This window comes from Mustela erminea, chromosome 11 (genome assembly GCF_009829155.1).
Source record: "Mustela erminea isolate mMusErm1 chromosome 11, mMusErm1.Pri, whole genome shotgun sequence".
Lineage (NCBI taxonomy): Eukaryota > Metazoa > Chordata > Mammalia > Carnivora > Mustelidae > Mustela > Mustela erminea.
In genome coordinates, this window is record NC_045624.1 from 74,928,470 (window position 1) to 74,950,873 (window position 22,404).

The following is a 22,404-nucleotide window of genomic DNA, read 5'->3' on the forward strand; positions in this document are numbered from 1 at the left end:
CTCTCTCTCAAATAAATAAATTCTAAAAAAATTAAAAAAAAAAAATTGGATCTGAAAGCCTGTGAAGATTTTTCTAAAACAGCTTCACATTTGACTAAGTATGCTGAGTACCCTGAAAATCAGAATTTATATTTCAGCAGTATTAATCAATTAAGAAGTATTTGAACCACATACTCTAGGTGATACTAAGAAATATAAGAAATGATCGACATATAATCACCTGATTTACAACAAACTGCACAGCTCACATTAGTGTCAGTAATTTAAATGTACCTAATACCTGAGCATCTTATATAGGCCAAAAAGGAAAACAGTATGAAGTGTGAAGAAAGTACTATGAAGTAGTAATTATTTTTTCCCTTACTTCAAGGTAAGAGCAGGTTAGTTGAAATTGCTGATGAAGGTAAGGGAAGTTAAACAAGTAGGCAGCAAGTCAATTTTGAGGGTTAGGAAAGAGGAGAACAGAGCAGTGTTAGGTTTTGTGACCAACAGAATTAAGAAAATAAAGGGGAAATGCAATGCACAAGGAATAATTAAGCTAATTGGAATACAGGCTGGGTATTATAATTATTCATAGTTATTAGGAAACTGTTAATGTTAATGGTGTGAATTGTTAATTAACATTAATAGGAAATGTTAATTTTAACATAGGATATTGTGTTTACATAGAAAATGTTCTTATCACTTAGAGATGTCGTATGACATATTTGGGAGCAAAAACATCATGATATTATTTATCTAAACCACTTCAGAAAATCAAAGCACAAGAAGTAAAATGCAGGGTGCCTGGGTGGCTCAGTGGGTTAAGCCGCTGCCTTCGGCTCAGGTCGTGATCTCAGGGTCCTGGGATCGAGTCCCGCATTGGGCTCTCTGCTCAGCAGGGAGTCTGCTTCCTCTCTCTCTCTCTCTGCCTGCCTCTCTGCCTACTTGTGATCTCTCTCTGTCAAATAAATAAATAAAATCTTTAAAAAAAAAAAAAGAAGTAAAATGCAAGTGTATCAGATACTTTTACCTGTTGTAAATATTTGTTGAGGGTGGCACAGTTGGTTCAGTGTCCAACTCTCAATGTTGGCTAGGGTCATGATCTCAGGGTTGTGAGACTGAGCCCCGTGTCAGGCTGTGCACTCAGTGCCGAGTCTGCTTGAGATTCTCTCTCTCCCCCACTCTGCCCTGCCTGCTCCTGCACGTTCTCTCTCTCTCAACTAAATAAATCTTTAAAAAAAAAAAAAAATTGTCTGCTGTGCAACTTCAGTCCACAAAAGTTGGAGGGATTTTTGTCTATCTCTCTATGCAACAGATACATAACTTCTGAGAACAATTGTGGCGAGGTACAATCACAGTTCAGCTGAGAATTCAATGTGTTTTTAGGCGGCTAATCATGCTGACAGAATATGTCATATAAGCATATTTTTCTCTCATATACAATATTAGTCTTTATGAGGAAAAAGACCTCACATTAAAAAATATATTTAACTTTTGGGATACCTGGGTGGCTCAGTCGATTCAGCTTCTGACTCTTGAGTTTGGCTCACGTCATGATCTCAGGTTCGTGGGATGGAGCCGTCTCTCCCTCTCTTCTGCCCCTCCTCACCCCTCTCTCTCTCCCTCCCAATCTTGAATATTATATATATACACATTATATTTATTTTATATTTAATATTTTTATATTATTATACTAATTTTGGAATGTCCCTATTCTCGAACACTGTCTGTCTCTCCTCTACATTTATATTTAGGTCTTGCTTTAATATCTTTTTATAATGTTTTCTAATTCTCCACAAAATGGTCTTCCACTTCATTTGTTATATGTTTTTCCAGGTGTGTTATTTTGTTGATATTGTTGTTCGTGGTAATCATTTTTATTTTTTAATATTCTATTTAATGCCAATATAAATAGCAATATACACATAGATGTAGATATACATATTTACCCAATATATTATGTTGGTCTTATATCTGGGAACCAGGCTAAGCTCTATTACCTTTAAATTCTTTTGAGTTTCTACATAAACGATCAAGGAATCTGTGACTCTCTCTAATTCTTATATGCATATTTCTCTTTCTGGTCTTGTTGCTCTGGCTAATGTCTTTAATGCAATGTTAAATAAAAATGGTAGCAGCAGGAATTTTTTCCTGTTCCTAATTTTAGACAGAAATGTTTTCTAAAGTATATAAAATAAGTGCATCTTTTTATCTGTTGTGTGTATTTCACTTCATTTAGGTACCCTTTATAGGCTAAGGAATGACCTTCTATATTTAATGTTAGAGACTGTATCACAAATTAAATTATAGTGACTATGAAATTTTTCACCTTTAATCTACTATACTACTATGGTGACTTACATGAATTATATTGCACTCCTGAAATATTCTAACTTGATCAAATTGCATGGTTTCCTCTATACCTTGATGGATTTGATTTACTAATATTTTATTTAAGATTATTATACTGATGTCATGCACAAAATTGGTCAAATTTTCCTTTCTCATATTATCGTTATCTAGTTTTATCTTCAAAATTATACCAGCCTCATCAAAAGAGGTAGAGAATGTTTCCCTTTTGTAAGTGGTTTTAAGATCGGAATTTTCTGTTCCTGATGTGTTTGCAGAACTTGCCAATAAAACCCACTAGTATTTATGAGAGGGATAATTTTTTACTATTGATTCAACTTTTTTATGCCTTACCTGTATCCTACAAATTTTCAGATGTAATGTTTTTCTTTTACGTGTTAAGTATTTTCTAACTTTGCTTATAATCGCTCCTATGAGCAAAAAGTTGGTTTCGAATGCTTTTAGCTTCTAAACATATTTAGTTATCTGTTTTGTTACAGACTTGTAATTCAATTATATTGGTCAGAGAATGTGGTCTCCACAGCAGGTCTTAAATATTTGCTGAAACTTGGTTTATGGATGAACCTATTTTTCACCTTTATAAAATTTCAACATGTGCTTAAAAAGAATTCTCCTGTGGTTGACAGCAATGTTCTGTATATGTCCATTAAATTAAGCTTGTTGATTCTGTTCTGTTTTGTTTTGTTTTGTTTTGTTTTAAGATTTTATTTAATTATTTGACAGAGACCACAAGTAGGCAGAAAGGCAGACAATGGGAGAGGGAGAAGCAGGCTCCCTGCTGAGCAGAGCGCCCAATGTGGGGCTTGATCCCAGCACCCTGAGATGATGACCTGAGCCAAAGGCAGTGGCTTAACCCACTGAGCCACCCAGGCGCCCCAATTCTGTTTTTGTTTTATTTTGTTCTTTTAAGTCTTCTATTTCCTTAATCATGTTTTGTCCACTTGATCCATCAAATACTGAAAGAAATGTGTTACACTTTTCAAATATGATGGTGGATTTGTCTTGTTTCTTTTATAATTCTATGAGTTTTTACCTTATATAACTTGAAAATATTTTCATGGGACATATACACTTGCATATATTATTGCAATTATGTATATTATTTATTATATATATCAGCCCATTTAAATAGATTGTGATTACTGATATATTTGCATTTATTTCAAATGTTTTATTTTGTTCTTTTTAATTGTGTTGTTTTACAATAATTCTTTCTCCCCTTTTTTGTCTTCTCCTGGAGTGATGGACTATCTCCATTCCATATTCCCCTTTTTCCTGCTTTGAAAGCCATAGTCTATTATAGCCTTATAATAAGAACCCTAGAGATAGCAACATGCATATATAGCTTTTTTAAAAAAATTTATTTTTATTTATTTTTGACAGAGATCACAAGTAGGCAGAGAGGCAGGGAGAGAGAGAGGAGGAAGAAGGCTCCTTGCTGAGCAGACAGCCTGATTTGGGGCTGGATCCCAGGAGCCTGAGACCATGGCCTGAGGCAAAGGCAGAGGCTTTAACCCACTGGGCCACCCAGGTGCCCCGCATATATAACTTTTTTAAAAGTTTAAAGATCATCAATGTTTTCACTTTCCTACTGAATAATACAAGGACCAAAAATGTTTTAACTCGAACCACCATCCCCTTCTACTGATATGCTGTTGACATATTCATGGTGTTTACTTATACTACCTCTCTTTTCTACTCTGCTCTGCACTGAGATTCCACAAACTATATTTCCCAGATTTCTTGCCTGCTGACTTCCCACTGGGCCATTAAAAGGAAGGTAAAAGGTCAGGAGAGAAGAGAAAAGCATTCCTTCCAATTTTTCAGTTCTGGGTGACATTGCCCATCAGCAATTTCATTGTTCTGCCCTCCCCGATTCCCAGAAGTCCTAATGCGAGCCTTGGCAGTCTCCCTCTAGCGGCCTCCAGGGGACTCCCTCTAAGAAGTCTGGCTTACTGCAAGTAGAAAAATTACTAAGGGTGAAAATAAAAGGCAGGTTCCAAAATAAATATGGCGTTACAATGACACCTTGTGGATATTAGCAGTATAGCATGGACCCATCAGTGAAAAGTAGCGTTAGCTCTATAAAGATACTAGGTTTTTTGGAATTTAAAAGAGAAACAAATGAAAACAAAAACAAAACATGTTTTAGTTAAACTAGAAAAATGAAAAACAAACATAGGACAGGAGAAAGTACAAGTTGGTGAAATCATGTTTCTATTCCTTGTGCTGCACAACACTAAATCACTTCTTTAAAAGATAAGCTTGCTTCCGTTCAGTTTACTGTCATTTTTAATTTCAGGTTTAAAGACCTGATTTTTTCTTCAAATAAATCAATGATCCTCACCCTTTTCTTACAATTAATTTTTTCCTATTTATATACTTTCCCTTGTGTTCTGCAGATTTCTACCTTTTTCAAAATTAAAATTTTCAACTTGTCACAAGAAAAACTGAACTTTTAGAAATCTGATCTAGAAAATTAGTTGTGTTCTTGTATGAGATGAAGTCATTAGCCCTAATATAATCATAGTTCATCCATGAATTTTTCTAAAATTTCCCTTTCTTAAATAACTTTCGGGGGGGTTGGTTTTTTTTTTTTTTTAAGATTTTATTTATTTATTTGACAGAGAGGTAACACAAGCAGGGGGAGTGGGAGGGGGGAAAGCAGACTCCTTGTGAGCAGGGAGCCCGATGTGGGGCTCCATCCCAGAACCCTGGGATCATGACCTAAGCCAAAGGCAGACGCCCACCGACTGAGCCACACAGGTGCCCCATAACTTTTTGGTTAATGATATTACGCACTCTTGGTAATCTGTTGGATTTTTTTCCATATAAAACAACTTTCTTCAGCCTTTTTAACTTGGGCGATTAAAAGCCCAGAAGCTGACTGTTAGCAAGAGGAGCACATCCTGGTGTTCCTGGGCATCTGTACTAAAAGCTATGCACAATAAGGGAGACAAGCCAAATAGTGGCTTGCAAAGTCAAGTAAGAAACCTTTCAAACTACATAGCAAGAAAATAAGTAAATAAAGATAAATCACCAAAGAGATTCAAGAGTGAAAAAGGAAAAAGAAAAAAAAAAGAGGGAAGAGGGAAAGAGTTGGAGAATTAGAGGATAAATCTAAGAAATCTATTATGCAAACAAATGTCTCAGAAATAAGAGAAAAATCAGATGAAACAGGTTATAATTAAAGAAATAAGAGAACTTTTCCCAGTGCTTAAGATCTAAATTTCCCAGAAGGACTGATGAATACACACAAACACACACCACATGCACACACACATGCATATACACATACAGCCAGAGGTACATTCTAGAGATTCCTAAACTCCAAGGATAAGGTAAAACTTTATAAGCATTCAGAAAGAAGAAAGTTGCCTAATGAGACTGAACCAACATCAGAAGACAAAACAGAGGGAAGATGGAGGAGTAGGAGGACCATACACTTACCTTGTACCACAGATACACTTAGATAACATCCACATCAGTGTAAATAACCCAGAAAATGACCCAAGGACTGGCAGAACAGACTCTCCACTGCTAACTGTAAAGGAGAGGCCATATCAAAGAGGGTACACTGTTGGGAACACTGAGGGACACTGTTGGGAACCAGGGTGACCTACAAGACCATCCATGGGAGGGAGAGACAGGACAATCAGACAAGGGAGAGGAGCAGAGCCCATATTGGGCACCCCAGGCATGGGGGACCAATACCCAGAAGATGAATCCCTGCAACATTTGGCTTTGAAAGAGGGTCTTGACTTCACAAGTTCCTACAACTAATGGGGCTTAACGTCTGGAACTTTAATATCAGCTGGTCTGGCTCTGGGAGAGCAGGGAGGAAGACAGAAAATTGAGTCCCCTCCCATAAAGAGACCACACAAGAAATAGTTCTGCTAACACACAGTATAGGAGCAATTTGAAAATTGTCTGGGTTATACAGGAAGATTTGTTTACTAATCTCAGAGCATGTGCTAAAGGGGCAGAGATCTTTAGGAGACTACTCCAAGAAAAAAAAGAGCTGGTGGGCACCACCCCCACCCCCGTAACCCACATAGACACAGGGACACCTGCAGGAAATAGTGCAGCCTTAACACTCTCCACCTAGCTTATTAACAATGCGCCCAGGCCCCACACCCTTCTGGAGACAGCCCAATCCAACCCACCTTCAGCAGGTGGGTGTGGTTATCTTTCCCTGTCCCCAGGGCAGGAGTCACTTTGGAGTGGTGCTGACACTTGTTGGGGCTGCTTCCACCTGCCATGCTTGAGATGCCCACTTTGGATGAGTCCCAAAGACAGTGAGTTGGAGGAGGTTGGGTCTGCAGGAAAGTATGGGAACAGGGGTTGGGGGGTTAGCAAGGTTTGCACAGGGCTGTTGTGGGAGGGGATGATGGAGCCACTTGCGAAAGCTCCTGCTGAATGTGGGTTGGATTGGGCACCTGGGTGGCTCAGTCAGTTCAGCTCAGGTCATGATCCCAGGGTCATAGAATTGAGCCCTGGGTTGGGCCCATGCTCAGTGCTGAGTCTACTTAGAATTCTCTCTCTTCCTGTGATCCTCCTCTGACTTAGGTTCTCTGAATGAATGAATGAATGAATGAATAAAATCTTCTTTAAAAAAAATACAAAGAGTGACAGAATGGATAAAAAAAAAAAAAGCCAGACCCATCAATATGCTGCCTACAAGAGACTCATTTCAAATCTAAAGACACATGAACACTGAAAGCAAGGGATGGAAAAGGATTTATCAGGCAAATGGAAGTGAAAAGATGGAGTAGTCCTACTGATACAGGACAAAATGGCCTTTAAACAAAGACTATACCAAGAGACAAAGAAGGATACTATATAATCATAAGGAGAAAAAAATCCAACAAGAAGATATAACATTTATAAATATTTATGCACTCAACATGGGAGCACCCAAATACATTAAGCAGTTAATAACAAACCTTAAAGAAGTAGTCAATAGAACACAATAATAGTAGGGAACATTAATACCCCACCTACTCAATAAACAAATCGTCCAAACAAAAAACTAATAAAGAAATGGTGACTTTGAATGACACGTTAGACCAGATGGTTCTAACAGATATCGTCAGAACATTCCATCCTAAAACAGTAAAATACACATTATTTTCAAGTGCACATGGAACATTCTCCAGAATAGATCATGTGCTAGGCACAAAACAAGTCTCAACAAATTCAGAAAGACTGACATCATACCATAATTGCTTCTGACCACGACACTACGAAACTAAGTCAACCACAAGACAAAATCTGGAAAGACCATAAACGCATGCAGGGTAAATAGCATATGCTACTAAACAGTGAATAGGTAATCCAAGAAATCAAAGAAGAAAGCAAAAATACATGGAAACAAATATAAATGAAACCACAATGGTCCAAAATCTTTAGGATGAAAAAAAGTTGTTCTAAGAAGGAAGTTTATAACAATACAGGTTTCAACCTCAAGAAGTAAGAAAAATCTAAAATAAACATCCTAACCTTAAAAAAAAATAAATAAATAAAAACCAATAACAAACAAAACCTAACCTGACACCTAAAAGAGCTAGAAAAAGAACAAACAAAACCCCAAACCAGTAGAAGGAAGGAAAAAATTTAAAACATTAGAGCAGCAATAAACAAAATAGAAAATGAAAAAACAATAAGACCGTGAAACCAGGTGCTAATTCTTTGAAAAGAGCAACAAAATTGATAAACTTTTCCCCAAATTCATCAAAAGAGAAAGAGAGAGAGAGAGAGAGAGAATGGCTCAGGTAAACAAAATCAGAAATGAAAGAGAATTAACAACTGACATCACAGAAATACAAAGGATTATAAGAGAATATTATGAAAAATTATGTTCCAAAAACTAGACAACCGAGAAAGAATAGATAAACTCCTAGAAACATATAACCTCCCAAAACTGAGTCAGGAAGAAATAGAAAATTTGAACAGATTAATTATCAGCAATGAAAGTGAATTAGTAATCAAAAAAACTCCCAAAGAACAAAAGCCCTTGGTTTCACAGAAAAATTCTATAAAACATTTAAAAGAGAGTTAACGCTTATTCTTCTCAAACTATTCCAATAAATAGAGGTGGATGGAAAGCTTCCAAATTAATTTTATGAAGCCAGGATTACCCTAATACTAAAATCACATAAAGACACTACAAAAACAGAAGAACTACAGGCCAATATCTCTGATGAAATAGACCTAAAACTCCTCAACAAAATATTAGCATAACCAAACCCAACAATACATTAAAGAGTGATTTGCCATGATCAAGTGGGATTTACTCCCAGGTTATAAGGGTAGTTCAATATTCACAAATCAATCAATGTGATGCACCACATTAATAAAAGAAAGGAGAAGAACCATATGATCATTTCAAAGACGTACAAAAGAATTTGATAAAGGACAACATCCATTTATGATAAAAGCCCTCAACAAAGTAGGTTTAGGGGGAACATACCTCAACATAAAAAGTCTATATATAAAAAACCCACAGTGAACATCAAATTCAATGGTGAAAAGTGGAAAGCTTTTCCCCTAAGATTAGGAGCATGATAAAAAACTTCTGCACAGAAAAGAAATCAACAAAACTAAAAGTCAACCTACTGAATAGGAGAAGATATTTTCAAATGATACATCTGATAAAGGGTTAGTATACAAAATATATAGAGAACTTAAAAAAAACTCAACACCCAAAAAATAAATTAATTAAAAAATGAACAGAAGACATGAACAGACATTTCTCTTAGAAGGCATACAGATGGTCAACAGACACATGAAAAGATACTAACCATCACTCACCATCATGGAAATGCAAATCAAAATTACAGTGAGATATCACCTCACACCTGTCAGAATGGCTCAAATCAAAACACAAGGGAAGGGGCACCTGGGTGGCTCAGTGGGTTAAAGCCTCTGCCTTCAGCTCAGGTCATGATCCCAGGGTCCTGGGATCAAGCCCCACATCGGGCTCTCCGCTCAGTAGGGAGCCTGCTCCTCCTCTCTTCTCTCTCTGCCTGCCTCTCTGCCTACTTGTGATCTCTGCCTATCAAATAAATAAATAAAATCTAAATACACACACACACACACAAGGGGAAAAAAAAAGAAATAAAAGGTGTTGGTGAGGTTGTGGAGAAGGGGAACACTCTTGCACTGTTGTTGGGAATGCAAACTGGTACAGCCACTCTGGAAAACAGTATGGAGGTTTCTCAAAAAGTTAAAAATAGAAGTACCACATGATCCAGTAATGCTACTGCTGGGTATTTACTCAAAGAATACCAAAACAAAAATTTGGAACGGTATTTGCACCCCTATGTTTATTGCAGCATTATTTACAATAGCCACGATATGGAAGCAGCCCAAGTGTCCACTGATTGATGAACAGATAAAGATACATAGATAGATAGATAGATAGATAGACAGACAAACATATACATATATATGTATGTGTGTGTGTATATGTACGTATACTACTCAGCTAAAAAAAAAAAAAGAATGAAAACAGGGCGCTGGGATGGCTCAGTCGGTTAAGTGTCTGTCTTCAGCTCAGGTTATCATTCCAGGGTACTGGGATTGAGTTCTGCATTGAACTCCGTGAAGGCTGGTTGCAGAGCAAGGATGACAAAAAGATCTCATCATATTGAGGATAACAGTGGGGAAATGAGCATTCTGGTAGGAGAAGAGTGGTTATCATGTTTTAAATAATAGAAAAGAACTAGAGGTCTAATTTTAAGTGGTAAAAATTAAAAAGTAGAGTGGCATTTACAAATTAATAAGAGAAAGAAACAGTAAACAAGTAAAAATAAATCATAAAGAATTATGGAAGGGATATCAAGATATTGGTCAAGACTTAATTCTCCTACATATACTATCAGGAAAGACAGCCAGACTCAGTTGAAACAAAACTTTACTACAGGCAGTTGATAAGAAAAAAAAAATCCTAGAAAATGGGTAAAGAGAGACTAAAAATAAAAGGAGGGGCAGAAAGACAACAGAAAAATATAAATTAAGTAAAACAGGGGCAGGACAGGCAATATTATTATTATGAAAAATTAAAGTTAAAACTGATACAGTAGTAGGTTATGTTTCTTTCTGTAGATACAGATATAAATATACATACAGACAGAGACATACGCAAATTCTTACAACTTGTAAAAAAATTTCCAATGGGAAAAATGTCAAAGGTAGAAGTTGAAATTTTCACAAAGCAGCAAATGGAAAGAGCCTACAAACATTAAGGGGTACCTGGCTGGCTCAGTCATTAAGCATCTGCCTTGGGCTCAGGTCATGATCCCACATTCTGGAAATGAGCCTCACACAGGGCTCCCTTCTCAGCAGGAAGCCCGCTTCTCCCTCTCCCACTTTCCCTGCCTGTGCTTTCCTCTCTCACTGTCTCTCTCTGTCAAATAAATAAATAAACAAATAATCTTAACAAAACAAAATAACCAATGTTTCAACTCTATTAGGGAAATACAAAGTAAACTATCAACAAAACATCAATTTACTTTCATCAGTTCGCAAAAAGTAAACAGAACAATAGCAGATTTCTATAAGGAACCTATGAAAACAGGTTTTTGGTTTGGTGGTTTCTTTTCCTAACAGTGTGAGTAGAAATGTGAACCACTATAGCTTTTCTGGAAACCTGTCTGGCAAATCTCTTAAAATTTGAAATAGCCTTCAATTCAGCAACCCACTCTGGGAATCTCTCCTGTAGAAAGAAGAGCATTAGAAGGTAAGGATATATATACACACAGATGTTTATCACTCCATCACATGTTAAGACCAAAAAAGGTAATAAAGGAATGGTACATAAAATATAGAATATTCACACCATGGAATATTGCACAGTTATTTTATTTTTGCTTTTTAAAAATATTTTTTTATTTATTTGACAGAGAGAGAGAAAGCACAAGCAAACACAAGCAGCGGGCGCAGTAGGCAAGGGAGAGGGAGAAGCAGGCTCCCCTCTGGACTAGGAACCCAATGTGGGGCTTGATGCCAGGAGGAGAACCTGAGCCTAGGGCAGACACTTCATTGAGCCATCCGGGCAGCCCCTTAAAGTATAAATTGAAGCTGTACTCGTCTATTGATTTTCTTTCATAGTATAGTTAATTTAGAAAGGCAAAAAGCCTTTTTTTGTTGTTAATTGTTGTTAATTGTTATTGTTTCAATTGTTAATTGAGAAAGGCAAAAAGTGTACAAAATACCATCCCACATGAACATTGAATCCTATAAGTATGTGTACAAATATGATTATATGTTTGATTAGGCAAGGACGGATGAATTAGAAATAACAAAGAAACCAACAAAAGACCTTTGAGTCCTGAGAGTTAGATGGACACGACCCACACTGGCAGCTTCCCAGAACCTACAGGAGAGAAACACCTAAAATAATCGCTTAGGTCCGGTCACTTGCAATGTTTAAAAAAAAAAAAAGTCTGCGTTTGGGCGGGGGGTTTTGCGGGGGGGGGGGGGGGGGGGGGGGGGGGGGGGGGGGGGGGGGGGGGGGGGGGGGGGGGGGGGGGGGGGGGGGGGGGGGGGGGGGCGAATCTCCTAAAAGAAAAAGAATCTGAAGCAATCTCTCAGGCTTTTTAAGTCTTTTTAAAGCAGAATCAACTTGTTTTTGCTTTACAACAGCAACAAAGGATAAGATTTTGAATTTCAAATGCATGGGCTGTGAGGGCATTTGCATCTGGGTCAGTGGTTCTTATCTAGGGTGATTTTGCCACACACCACACCCATACATCTGGCAAGCTCTGGAGACATTTTTTCTTGACAACTAGAAGGTGGGGAGTGTTCATTTTTGTATTGGGTAGAGGCCAGGGATGCTGCAAACATCCTATATATAAAACAGGACAGTCCCCCAAACAACAAATTATCTGACCCACCATGTCCAAAGTTCCAAGGTCGAGAAATCCTCCTAGAGTGATAAACTATGGAGGACTGGAGAGTTTTCTCAGAACTGAGAATTTTCAGCTCAAAAACCAGGGAAGTCCCAGGTTATTGCAAATAAAATAACAGGCAAAATAATGTGACTACATAAGGTTTGCACTTTTGGACACTGAAGATCCTGATCTAAGGTGGACTCATCTCTACAAATTGCTTCACAGCTCCTTTAAAGTTAACTTGGAGCCACAGATATGAAGAGTTGTACTCCATTTAGAGAAAATTTTCTTCTCAAGTAAAAACTGAAATCAGGACAATGTCCTCATAATTTTTTATGTGGTAAATACGCATAGGAGACTAATCCATAAAGAAGTATACATTTGTCAAAATAAAAACTACATATTAAAAAGTGGGGTTATACTGATTGTAAATTATACCTCAATAAACCTGATTTTAAAAATGAAAGTCTTCTCTATATTTTTAAAATCAGTAATCCTAATTTATAGATTAATTCCTAGGTGTAATGAGGTTTTTTTTTAAACAGATACATAGTTAAGATAACTTACCAAAACCTAAAAAACAAAACTATGCTTTAGAAATATCCCATTTTTTATGGAGGATGTTTCTATGTCGCAAGTAACATTTAATAATGATTCAGAAGTGTGACAGCTTTATAGATGCAGTAACTCACTGGTCTCCTTATGTGCCCTGAGAGTCTGTTGGTGCATTTATCTTTAGAATAACTAATGTAGATGTAAGGATTACAGACAACCATTTCTACTTACATCACTTTCTTAAAAGCAAGGCAACATTTTCCGGATGCCCCCCACATAACTTCCCTTTCAATCTTACTGCAAGAATTAGGTCATATGCTCATTTTTTTAAATTGTGGTTAAAAAATGCATACAGGCAAAAGACAAGGGTGCCACTCCATATTCCTATTGAATTAACATAATACTGGAAGTCCTAGCTAGAACAATCAGGCAAGAAAAAGAAATACAATGTATTAGAATTGGAAAGAGAAGTAAAATTGTCTATTTGCAGATGACATTAAAAAAATATATAACATAAAATTCTGAAGACGCAACCAAAAAACTGTTAGATCTAATCAATGAAGTCAGTAAAGTTGCATGGTGCAAAATTAACATACAAAAATCAGTAGCATCTCTGTATACTAACAACAGATTTTCTAAAAAAGAAATTAATCTATGCCATTTGCAATATCATCAAAAACAATAAAACACTCAGGATAAATATAACCACAGAGGTGAAAGATACCTACTCTGAAGACAAAAATTGATGAAAGAAATTGAAGAAGACACAGATAAACAGGAAAGAATCCTTTTCATTCATGGATTGGAAGAACTAATGCTGATAAAAGGTTGGTATTATCAAAATCCATGTATAGATTCAATGCAATCCCTAACAAGATTCCAATGGCATGTTTTATAGATAAGTAGAAAAAATACTCCACACTCCTAAGTAGAAAAAACTCTCCTAAAATTTATATAGAACCACAAAAGACACTGAATAGCCAAAGAAATTCTGATAAAGAGCAAAGCAGGAGGCAACATGCTTTCTGATTTCAAACTATACTATGAAGCTTTAATCATTAAAGCAGTATAATGAGGGTATAAAACAGACAAATCAACCAACAGAACATAAAAACAAACCAAGGTATATACTCGTCAAGTAATATTTTACAAGGGAACCAAGAATATCCAAAGGAGAAAAGATAGTTTCTTCAGTACATGGTGCTGAGATAATTGGATATTTACATGTAACAGAATGAATCTTACACCACTCACAAAAATTAATTCAAAATGGATTAAAGACTTACATGTGAAGACCTGAGACCATGAAACTCTTAGAAGAAAACACTGGAATAAGGCTCCTGGCATGAGTCTTGGTAACGAATTTTTGGATATGACACCTAAAACAGAAAAAACACAATAAAAAATAAACAAGCAGGACCACAACAAACTATAAAGCTTCTGTGCTGGGGAGGTGGGGAGGGGGAAATCACCAAAAAGACAACCTACAGCACAGGTATGGTTCACGATTCATTACCACCGATAGTGGGCCAGGAACACATTCAACACTTGTCATGCAATCACTGAAACATCAATGGTGGAAACCTCACTACACCCATTACTAGCCCTTGAAAACGGTTACATAGTTACATGACTAATTGAGCTCTAATTCTCTGCAGCTAGAGGAAAAGGGTGTCTTTCATTCCCAAGTGAAGATGCTAATTTTTCCCAATCATCTTAAGAAAATGGAGATAGTATTTATTGGCTCCCTATGTCGTTATCAATAACCATTTCCACATTGTTTGAGTTCTGAGTCCTGTCTGAGCAGAGGTCTTTAAATCATGAGGCAACACACCCAGATTAGAGTTAAAAGAAAATTGAGACCTTAATCCAGCAAATGTTATTGCTCATTTCTTCCTGATACATTAGATGCGGGCTTAATCCAGCTGCAGAAATGGGAAAACAATGGCAGTGACGGAGCTAGAGTGGTTTTTTCACCCCTTATTGGAGCAAAGAAGTACCCTCTCGATGTTCTATGGAGTACTCCAATTTCGTATTAAAGTATAACTGACACACACAAATTACATTAGTTTCAGGAGTACAGCACGGCGATTGGATGCCCTATACACTATACTGTCTCCCCACAAGTGTAGCTCCATGGACCACCACAGGACCCTCCCTGTTACAGGACCTTTGACTCCATTCCCTATGCTGTGCCTTTCATCCCTGTGACGTATTCATTCCACAACTGTAACCTACACAGTACTTTATACTAAATTTTTAGTGTGAGAGTCCACACGACCTTTTGTCTTAAAAATAGCATAAAGAGGGGCGCCTGGGTGGCTCAGTGGGTTAAAGCCTCTGCCTTCAACTCAGGTCATGATCCAGGGTCCTGGGATCGAGCCCCACATCGGGCTCTCTGCTCAGCAGGGAGCCTGCTTCCTCCTATCTCTCTGCCTGCCTCTCTGCCTGCTTGTGATCTCTGTCTGTCAAATAAATAAATAAAATGTTTAAAAAAAATAGCATAAAGATGCATTGGGGAGGGTATGCCACAAAAGAACAAGATCCTCTCTGAGAAGCATTTTCAGATAATGCCACAATTTAATTGGAAAGAGTGAAATAGTTACATCAGGCTAGGGTTGGGCCTTCAAGATCTTGGGCCAGTCGTTAACCTTTTCCCATCTTCTCTTGCCCCTTCATCTTTTTCATGAAACAGCATGACCGGAGAAGATGATGGCAACGGTATCTGTGATTGCAGTAACTTGCCAAGATGACTACATCCTATCTATTCACCTCACATAGCTCTCTCCCTAACCCATGCTCTGCCACTCCCCTCAACCATTATGGTATGGCTGCTAATTCCCATAGTCTTTTGCTCTCAGTACATTTCTTAGTAGTACATGCACTTAGGAAATTGAGACAAATAACAGTATTCTAGTTCCCCACACAACCCATAGCAGTTAGAAACCACTCTTTTTAAAAAAAAAAATGTATTTATGTATTTTTAGAGAGAGAGAGAGCATGAGCAGGGAGTGGGGCAGAGAGAGAAAGAGAATCCCAAGCAGACTCCCCGTGCAGCATGGAGCCCAACTCAGGGCTCCCGAGATCATAACCTGAATCGAAATCAAGTTGGGAGCTCAACCGACTGAGCCACCCAGACCCCCAGGAACCCTCTTCTAACTATAGAGCTTGGGTGTTCTGTTGCTGAGTTTCTCTAAATAGCTTGGGATTGCAATGTCTATATCTAGGACTCTGTGATTTAAAGGTATAAGGATGAGTTCTTATTCCACTGAAGTTTTTATCAAATTCAAAAGCAAAGTAGACACAAAGAACAGACTCGATTTCTCCAGGTTATATTTAGAAACGAAGGAAAGAAGCAAGCATCACTCTGATGATTTCGGCAGTCGTGCCCAAGGCTGACACTTAGATCCTTTGGAGGGGTTTTCTTTTCTTTCTCTTTCTTTCTTTCTTTTTTTAAGATTTTATTTATTTATTTGACAGACAGAGATCACAAGTAGGCAGAGAGGCAGGCAGAGAGAGAGAGGAGGAAGCAGGCTCCTTGCTGAGCAGAGAACCCGATGTGGGGCTCCATCCCAGGACCCTGGGATCATGACCTGAGCCAAAGGCAGAGGCTTTAACCCACTGAGGCACCCAGGAGCCCTGGAAGGGTTTTCTACCTCTAAAAATTCTTTCCCCACATTTCCTCCTCTGTCTTAATTCCTCAGGAAGCAGTACAATGAGGGAAAAAATTGTGTGTTTGGTTTAATATCTTTGTTATTTTTTGTATCTTTCAATGCCCATGATGTTGAGTTAGGTAGATCAGAGGTCAGATACATGGTATGTAACCTTGGGAAAGGTACTTATGCCTCAATTTCCCTGTCTATAAAATGTGGTAATTGCATCTCCTCCTGAAGGTGATGTTCCCTAAGTGCAATACCAGAAGGAAGTATCTAGTACAAGATTTGTCAAGAACTTCAAAAAGTTGCTTATTTCTCTCTCCACCTTCCTTTGGACTGAGTGTCAAAGCCATAAAAGTAAATTTCCTTTATTCACTTCTATTTTTGTGGAGTTCCTATTGAGTAATTTTTCCTGATTTTGGGGGGGATTTGACATTCTCAGCCTATGAATAAAGGAACTCATGTTACATGGATAAACATTTAAAAGCTGGTTTTGCATCCATTTTTGTCCTTGAACAGGCCCACTGACTACTACTGCACAGAGTGAGCCTGACAAGTTGGGGTTTCAGTGTTCCTTTTGGTCCTTTTACTGAACTCCAGGGACGACTCTGAAGAAGCCACTTTATACATCGCATCCTATCCCAGTGCAACTCAGCCACTCCTCAGTGCGACTCAGCCACTGCTACCCATAGCTCTATCTTTTTTTTTTTTTTAAGATTTTATTTATTTATTTGACAGAGATCACAAGTAGGCAGAGAGGCAGACAGAGAGAGAGGGAAGCAGGCTCCCTGCTGAGCCGAGAGCCCGATGCGGGACTCGATCCCAGGACCCTGAGATCATGACCCAAGCCGAAGGCAGCGGCTTAACCCACTGAGCCACCCAGGCGCCCCCCATAGCTCTATCTTAAAAGCAGCAAATCACTTGCTAAGGTGCTATTCTCCTAGTCAGAGCCAGAATCCTAGAGGGGTTTTCAGCAGTGGTTGTCAAACTACTACCCAAGGGCCAAATCTGGCCCATTTCCTGTTTTTATATAACAGGGAGTTAAGAATGATATGTACATACTTTAAGAGTTGAAAAAAAAATAAAATGAAGACTAACATTTCATGATACATGAAAATTATATGAAATTCAAATTTCACTCTCTGAAAATGACATTGCATTGACACACACCCATTCATTTGTGCATTGTCTACGGAAGCTCACATGTTACAACAGCAGAATTGAGTAGTGGACACAGAGACTATATGGCCCAAAAAGCCCATTATGTTTACTAAATGGCCCTTGACAAAGGTGGCTGTCCTCTAGTGTGGAGCACAGAATTCAGAGCCAAGATGGCCTGGCAGCCTCGCTCAGCTCTGTGTTTCTTCCGCTTGGGCAAATTCTCTCAACTGTTTCCTCAACTGTATGATGTGGATAATAATACCAACTATTTCATGGCATTCTATAAGGATTAAGCGAATATGTAAAGTGCTTAGAAGAGGGTCTGGTGCGTATTAATTACTGGTGTTATTATTAGTTGCCACAATTTTTTTCATAAACGAAAGCAGAAGCAGCTTACCAATTTGTTAACAATAGTGGTAAGAATTTCACCTGTAGCACTTCATTAAATTTAATTCTTTAGCAGTAGAGTAGTAGGAAGATGTCTAGAGACAAATGAAATGACAATTAGCATAGTTGCTTATCCAGAAAACTCATTATGCATACTTACAAATATTTCACATTCTATATGCTCTTTCAAACTTGATTTTGAGAGAGCTTACATTCAACTTTGAGTTCAGTGCTCCTATCTATTCTTATAGTCAGTTACCTCTTTCTGAAGAAACAGACTTCAAAGCAGAGGTCAAGTAACAGAATAGAGTGTCCCCAAATAAATCCATGCATATACAATCACTTGATCTGCCACGAGAATGCAAAAAATACACAACTGAGAAAGGATGGTCCCTTCAACAAATGGTGTTTGGAAAACCAGATATCCCCACACAAAAGAATAAACTTGGACTCTTATACTTAAAAAGTCCAATTTTATTATACTACACATAAAAATACTATACATAAAATACTTATACTATACATAAAAATCAACTTAAAATGGATTAGACTTATGTAAAACTGAGAACTATAAAACTCCTAGAAGAAAACATAGGTGAAAATCTTTATGACATGGTCTTGGCAATGACTTGATGGCTATGACACCAAAGGCATAGGCAACAAAAACAAAAATAAACAAGTAGGGCTACATCATACTAAAAAGCTTCTGCACAGCAAAGAGAATGAAAAGGCAAACCATGGAATGGGAGATAAAATATTGCAAACCATATACCTAATAAAGGGTTAGTCTGAAAAATATATAAGGAACTCCTACAACTTGATGGCAAAAAAATAATAAGCCAATTTTTAAATGGGCTAGAGAAGCCAAAAGAAACATGAAAAGATTCTCAACATCACTGATCATCAGGGAAATGTAAATTAAAACCACAATGAGATATCATGTCACACCTGTCAGAATTTCTAAAATCAAAAACAGAAGAAAGAGGGGCACCTGAGTGGCTCAGTTGGTTAAGTGTCCAATTCTTGATTTCAGTTCAGCTCATGATCTCAAGGTCATGAAATCAAGTTCTGTGTTGGGCTTCATGCTTAAGATTCTCCCTCTCCCTCTGCTCCTCCTCCTCCCCTGCTTGCACATGGTCTCTCTCCCTCTCAAAAGAAAAACAAAAACACAAGAAACAACAACTGTTAGTAAGGATGTGGAGAAAAAGGACCCCTCTTGCACTGTTGGTGGGAATGCAAACTGGCACAGCCACTGTGAGAAAGAATATGGAGTTTCCTCAAAAAATTAAGAACAGAATTCCCATTTGATCCAATATCTCCACTACTGGGTATTTATCCAAAGAATACAAAAACCCTAATTTGGAAAAGATATTTGTACCCCTTTGTTTACTGCAGCATTATTTATGATAGCCAAGTTAGGGAAGCCACCCAAGTGTCCAGAGAAGGATGAATGGATGAAGAAAGAATGAGATATAGATATAGAGTAGAATATTACACATCCATAAAAAAGAATGAAATCTTGCCGTTTACAATGACACGGATGGAGATACAGAGTATTATGCCAAGCACAATAAGTCAGTCAGAGAAAGACAAATACCATCTGATTTCACTCATATGTGGAATTTAAGAAACAAAACAAATGAACAAAGAAAAAAAGAGACAAACCAAAAACACAGAGTCTTCAGTATAGAGAAGAAACTGATGGTTACCAGAGGGGAGGTGGGTGGGTGGGTAGGGAGGGTGACTGAAAGAGGTGAAAGGGATGAAGGGTACACTTATCCTGATGAGCAGTGAGTAATGTACAGAATTCGGAATCACTATATTGTACACCTGACACTAATATAAACTAATTTATACTGGAATCAAAATTTTAAAACATTTAATGGGCTAAAGAATTAAATATTTCTCCAAAGAAGATGTACAAATGGCCAAAGTGTATATGAAAAAATGCTCAATGTTATTAATTATCAGGAAATGCAAATCAAAACTACACTGAGATATCACCTCACACCTGTCAGGGTGACCATTACCAAAAAAAAAAAAAAAAAAAAAAAAAAAAAAAAAAACCCAAACCAAAAAAACAAAAAAAAAAAAACCAGACCAAAAATGTTGGTAAGCATAGGGGAAAACTGGAATTCTTGAGCATTGTTGGTGGGAATGCAAAACAGTGTAGCCACCATGATTTCTCAATTAAATTAATTTAAATTTGAAATAAAATTACCATCTGATCCAGTAGTCCCGCTTCTGGGCATATATGCAAAAGAACTAAAAATGAGATCTCAAAGAGCTATTTATACAGCCATATTCATCAGAGTGTTATTCACAAGAATCAAGGTGCAGAAGCAACCCAAATGTCCATCTATGGATGAATGGATTAAAAATGTGGCATATGGGGCGCCTGGATGGCTCAGTCATTGAGCATGTGCCTTCGACCCAGGTCGTGATCCCAGGGTCCTGGGATGGAGCCCCACATCGGGCTCCCTGCTCAGTGGAGGCCTGCTTCTCCTTCTCCCACTCCCACTTCCCCTGCTTATGTTCCTCTCTCACTCTCTCTCTCTCTGTCAAATAAATAAATAAAATCTTTTTAAAAATATGGCATATACATGCAACAGAATTTTATCCAGTTTAAGAAGGAAATCTCGGGGCGCCTGGGTGGCTCAGTGGGTTAAGCCGCTGCCTTCGGCTCAGGTCATGATCTCAGGGTCCTGGGATAGAGCCCCGCATCGGGCTCTCTGCTCAGCAGGGGGCCTGCTTCCCTTCCTCTCTCTCTGTGATCTCTTCCCTTCCTCTCTCCTACTGATCTCTCTCTGTCAAATAAATAAAATAAAATCTTTAAAAAAAAAAAAAAAAAAGAAGGAAATCTCATCGCATGCTACAACATATCTTCAAGGACATTATGCCAAGTAAAATAAGCAATCACAAAAAGACAAATACTATATTATTATAATTATACGAGGTCTCTGAAGTAATCAAGCTCATAGAAACACAAAGTAGAATATTGGTTGCCAGGGCCTGGAGGGAGGAGGAAATGGGGAGTAGATGTTTAACGGGTATAGATTTTCAGTCATGCAAGATGAAAAGTCACAGAGACCTGCTGTACCACACTGTACATATAGTCAAAAATACAGCATTATCCTCTTAAAATTTGTTCAGAGGGCTGATCTCGTGTTTATTGTTCTTACCATGAAAAAGAAAAAATAAACAGAAACAACCCTCAGAGGTCAAAAGACTCATAAAATTGCTTTGGTATTTGAAAACAGTAATCTACTTCCTAAATCAAACATAAAACGAGTAATCTATAGTATATTTGATATGTAACAACAGGGACTACTAAAATTATTCTCACAATTCAGGACTTTGGTTTTTGGAGTCCCATTATCCAAAATTAGGACTCAGAAAGCAGTTAGTGCCTAAGAGAAAAACAAGACCTTAGCGGGAACACAGCCCAGGAACTCAGACTGGAGGAAACCTGCTCCCCATGGCGAACATCACTATACTCTGCAGGTGCTCCAATATTTGTTAAATGTTGATGAGTCTCAATTTTTCTGCGCAACCGCCAGAGCAAATACCGTGAATGCTGCTCCTCCGTGAATTTCTTAAAACGATAAAATTCAGGAAAAAAAAAATCCTTTGTGACTAAAATGACAAGAAATAAAACCAAACGAAAATCTCACTCCTCGGGGCACCTGGGTGGCTCAGTGGGTTAAAGCCTCTGCCTTCGGCTCAGGTCATGATCCCAGGGTCCTGGGATCGAGCCCCGCGTCGGGCTCTCTGCTCCGTGGGGAGCCTGCTTCCTCCTCTCTCACTCTCTGCCTGCCTCTCTGCCTACTTGTGATCTCTGTCTGTCAAATAAATAAATAAAATCTTTAAAAAAAAAAAAAAAGAAAAGAAAATCTCACTCCTCAATTGCTCTCATCAGGCGGTTCAACCAGGTGAAAAAAATGACGAGAACCACTTTCTGGATCTACCTAAGGGAATAGTTGTAACCTCTCAGCTTCCTGAGTAAATACTGACCAGCACACTCTTAGCTCTAAACTTTTCGGGTATAAAAAGTAGCTGAGGGGCGCCTGGGTGGCTCAGTGGGTTAAGCCTCTGCCTTTGGCTCAGGTCATGATCTCAGGGTCCTGGAATTGAGCCCCACATCTGGCTCTCTGCTCGGCGGGGCCTGCTTCCCCCTCTCTCTCTGTCAAATAAATAAAATCTTTAAAAAAAAAAAAAACGGAGCTGAGTAATTTTGGAGCGAGCCACTGTTTTGCCTGAATCATCGAGGTAATTCAGATCACTCATTTTCTAAGAATCTGGGCGGGGTTGCCCTGCGAGTCACTGCCCTCTGTCCTCCCCAAGCCCTGTCACGCCCAGCTCAACCAGGACCTGACCGTGTCCCCTAGCAAGGAAAC

At 38.2% G+C, this 22,404-nt stretch overlaps 1 long non-coding RNA gene across 1 annotated transcript; it reads right to left on the bottom strand.

Annotated features, from left to right (window-relative positions):
* Positions 1-899: 899 nt before the first annotated feature.
* LOC116568902 lies at positions 900-22,127 on the bottom strand. Its single transcript, XR_004276776.1, has 4 exons — positions 22,022-22,127; positions 18,018-18,102; positions 14,090-14,182; positions 900-938 (listed from the first exon to the last, which is right to left on the bottom strand). It is a non-coding gene; the product is annotated as an uncharacterized LOC116568902 (long non-coding RNA).
* Between the last annotated feature and the right edge of the window lie 277 nt (positions 22,128-22,404).